General features: G+C 33.6%; 1 protein-coding gene across 1 annotated transcript in view; it reads right to left on the bottom strand.

Moving 5' to 3' along the window:
• The window catches only part of LOC125033462 (R3H domain-containing protein 4-like), a 12,558-nt gene extending 12,417 nt beyond the window's left edge, over positions 1–141 (bottom strand). The window contains exon 1 of the mRNA XM_047624989.1: positions 1–141. This exon is cut by the window's left edge and continues 116 nt beyond it. The gene's annotated coding sequence lies outside the window, so the exon portion shown is untranslated.
• Positions 142–5,000: the final 4,859 nt, after the last annotated feature.

Here is a 5,000-nt window from a genome sequence, read left to right on the forward strand (position 1 = left end):
ATTTAGGCGACTGGCTCTGTTTCTCAAATGGCGGAGGTTGGCGAGCGACGGCAAGGTGTCGCGTCAAGGGCACGACTGGCGCTCCGTTTGAAGGCAGGCGAGGACCGTGCATTCATGGTGGACACGTATGAGGCTCAGCTTCGCATATAGGACGTATATGCACTACTAAACCGGGTGCATGCATCCTTACATGCATACTTGCAATGCGTTATGTGCACTACTGAAACGGGTGCATGCATCCTTACATGCATACTTGCAATGCGTTACGTGCACTACTGACACGGGTGCATGCATCCTTACATGCATACGTGCAATGCTTTCGTGCTTTAAATGCATGAGAACAAATGCACCCTTACTTTTACATCGACGCACGCATACAGGCATAGTCACTCGGTTTTTATATATACTCGTGCAAATTTTACCATATAAAGCATACATACATCTAATCAAACACACACACACACACACACACACACACACACACACACACACACACACACACACACACACACACACACACACACACACACACACACGGTGATAGTGATAATAATAACAGTAGTATTAATAATAATAATGATAATGATAATAATAATAATAATAATAATAATAATAATAATCAAAATAATGATAATAATAATAATAATAATGATAATAATGATAATAATAATAATAATGATAATGATAATGATAATGATAATGATAATGATAATGATAATAATAATAATAATAATGATAATAGTAGTAATAATAATTATAATAATGATAATAATAATAATAATAATCAAATAAAAATAAGGATAATGATGATAGTGATAATGATAACAGTAGTAATAATAATAATAATAATAATAATAATAATATTAATAATAATAATAATCAAAATAATAATAATAATAATAATAATGATAATAGTAATAATAATAATATAAATAATAATGATAATAATAATAATGATAATAATAAGAATAATAAAATAAAGATAATGATAATGATAATAGTAATAATAGTAATAATAATGATATTGACAATGATACTGATACTACTACTACTACTAGTAATAATGATAATAACAATATTAATGATAATGATATTAATGAGTAACAATACTCATAATAATAATTGTGATACTACTAATAATGATGGTACTGATAACAATGATAAATACAATAATAATGGTAATAATAGTTGAAATAATAATAATGACAACAACAATAATAATGACAATAATGATAATAGTAATAATTGTAGTAATAATGATAATAATAATTGCAGTGGATAATCAAACTCCGTAGAGTTAGAGTTGTTGGTTTGGTAGCGTGTTACCAAACTACATGTAATGTCCATGTGGGTTTGACGTATTTTGGTGATGACTCTCACATGATTTGAAAGTGATCCCACAGTCACAATAAAAAGAACAATAAAATAACATCACAGGCTGACTAAAACGGCAACATAAAAATAGTATCCATATAATATATTTATTTCGCACAAATATTTCGAACACAACTAATATACAAGACAACACACCATGCGCTTACTTGATAAAACATAGACAACCCGCCACAGCACGAGAAGCACCAGTCAGCCAGCTAATAAACTAAAGGTCTGTTATTACACAAGATAAAAGCCTCTCTCTCCCTGACCGGCCTGGCTTGACCTTTTGTACAGGTGGCTTCCCGCGTTGGGTGATATTTTACCCACAATGCAGTTTATTACATTTATTAGTATATGTTAAGATTAAAATAAGCTTAAAAATACATAGAATAAAAAGAATAATAAGACTACATAAAATGGGCACATAAAAGAAGAAAAGACAGAAAGGTACGAAAAAGTGAAAGAAAACACGAGAAAACATGAGGAGAAAAACGAGTGAAAAACAAAGCTGAAGTGAATTAATTGAAGGCAAAAAGGCAAACATAAGACAAGGTAAATATAGAATATAAGGTAAGTAGTGTATAAGTAGTGTTACGTACAGTAGATATAGTGTAGATGTTGATATAGATCACAGACCAATGGGAAAGGTAAGTCAGAGGATCCAAAAACACAGGTTTATTCTTATAAAAAACAAACAAAGACAGGGCGGAGGAGTCCGTAGATTTTCTATACAGATCCGTAACGTCAGGGGAACAGGCGGCCCGAAAGCCTGCGGGATGACCCGCCTGAAGCCAGAGGAAAATTCACTGCAATAATGATGATGATAATAATAATAGTAATAATAATAATAATAATAAAGATGATAACGATAATAATGATAATAATGATAATAATAATAATAATCATGATAATGATAATGATAATAATAATAATAATAATCATGAAAATAATGATAATGATAATGATAATAATAATAATAATGATAATGATAATGATAATAATATTTGGGAATAGTAGAAAGAGGTGATATATCCCACCAGGAAATGAAGGAAACAACAGAGCAAGAATATATTAACAAAGTGGAGGGAGTGTTATCAAGGCAATCAGTACATGACAGTAAAGTATGGTGCAAGTGTGATTAACTGGACCATCGAAGACTTAGAAAGAACGGGTAAAATAAACAGAAAGTTATTGGCAATGCATGGTGGATTTCGTCCCAGATCAAATGTTGAAAGGCTTTATATCCCTCGAAATTTAGGAGGTAGAGGACTTATAAGTGTTTGAGATTGTGTTGAGGAAGAGGTTATAAGTATTATCAAGTACATAATCGAAAGCCCTGAGAAATTACTAAAAGTTGCGAAAAGATTAACAAAGGTGCTGGTCAGGGAAAGAAAGAAGGATAGACAAAGGGAGTGGAAGGAAGAGACGTTACTCGTGCAATTTCTGCGTCAGACAGAAAAATATACAAATAGCAAAAGATGGGAATGGTTAAGAGGAGGAGAGTTAAAACAAGGAACGGAAAGTTTGATTGGCGCTGCACAAGAACAGCTCCTAAGGGCTAACTCAGTAGCATATAGCATAGACAAAATAAGTTAGGTAAGAAAATGCATTGGTTGCTTTGCAAAAAGTTCTTGATAGACTGCAAAGAGGAATGGTTCTTACATGAACCAGAGCCAGTACAAGAGAACGGAAGATGTAAGACCCTGTGGGACTTCACAGTACAGACTGATAAGGTGGTAGAACACCGGGGGCCTGATACTGTCATTCTAGATAAGGACAAAACAGAATACATTATTATTGATTTTGCGGTACCAGGAGATCAAAACATCACCACCAAAGAGCAAAAAAGATCAGACGAAATACCAAGACCTGCGAATAGAGATTGAAAAACTATGGGATGTTAAAGTAGTTGTAGTACCATTAGTAGGAGGTGCACTGGGGAACAATTTCTAAAGAACTGGAAAAACATCTAAAACGACATTCTTCCTGTAGTCCCGTGCTTGCAGAAAGCAGTGTTACTAGATACAGCCTTCATCTTGAGGAAGGTGCTTGGCATCTCAGGGTTCGAGTAGAACTCCGATGTCGAGTGTGAAATTCCCATCATAAGATGGTGCACAGAAAAAAAAGATAATTATGGTAATAATGATAATGATAATGATAATAATGATAACAATAATGATGGTAGTGATAGTACGTTATAATTCTACGCACAAGGATAATGATAAGACTAATTAAAACAATGATGACAATAGCAGTAGTATGTTGTATTGATGACAATGGTAATGGAAATAAATATAATAATGATACTGATAATATCAACAATGATGTTAAAAAGAAAATGTAAAAGGATAACAGCATTAATACTAACAAAGATCGAAATGATAATGCCAATAGTGATGCAGACGTTATTAATGAAATTAATTATACGAGCACAAATATCAGTGATGACAGTATGAAAAAAATGTCCTTTACTAATATGCTTCCTTTACAGGAAACAAAATACCATACAACTATAACAAATATTTCATCTTTAGGTCATAATCTCAATATCACAAAATCAGGAATATCAAAGTCGGTTGTGGTAGTTTATGATTGTGGTACTATTGCCTTTCGTATTGCCTCTGTTCTGCGTTTTTAGATGTTCATTATAAGGTTGTATTTGTGTATTCAGTTCTTTGTTATAATAGTTAATCCTTCTCAAACATTTGCCATTATATATATATATGTATTATTTTTTTCTTTTGAGTGTATGTCCACTAACATTTTCTATTTCTTAAAACCTCCATGAATTCCGCTTGCAATACCTGTGCGTGGTCATATTTAACATATATTCATAATTGCGATTGTTTTGAGTTTATTTCATAACTGTATGATTTCGCTTACTCATTCAGGTAGGCCAGTGTGAATGCCATCGTCTTTACACTAACCGTAATATACGGCATATGAGACACACTTCCCCCCGAAGATAAGATTTCCTAATTAACCAGTTAACCAAACAGTGTTTTATTTTTATGGATATTGTGAAGTTTATGGCCTCATCTATTAACTAATTCTATAATACTATTAACTTATACTATAGTCTTCAAAATATCATATTTGCAATTCTGCAACTTTGGATATATTTGTGAAATACTCGAGGGAAGCATTAACATTGCACATATTTCTACAGACACATCAATATATGCACACACACACACACACACACACACACACACACACACACACACACACACACACACACACACACACACACACACACACACACACACACACACACACACACACACACACACGCCCACACGTGTGTACACAACGCATTCATAAGCTCGCACTTGCCTTGGATGAACTATTAGGAAAAGTCAGCACATGCCTCGAAACCCTAAGGAGAGGGACACTTTTTTCCTTTAGCTATCAACCATTCGGGGTTTTGTAAGTGTCATCATCTTCCACTTTAGCCTTTGCTCTTCATCGCCAAAAAAGTTTACCATAGCATGCAGTGCGAAGGAAGTCAGATGGTTAGGATATATCTTCAGTATCCACCTGCTTCCATTTGCAGGCGTTAGAGGAAAAATACCTGTGTGAACCGGTGGCTGGTTTCGGACACCAAACTCTGGTTATTTTGT

The sequence above is a fragment of the Penaeus chinensis genome, chromosome 16, assembly GCF_019202785.1.
Source record: "Penaeus chinensis breed Huanghai No. 1 chromosome 16, ASM1920278v2, whole genome shotgun sequence".
Lineage (NCBI taxonomy): Eukaryota > Metazoa > Arthropoda > Malacostraca > Decapoda > Penaeidae > Penaeus > Penaeus chinensis.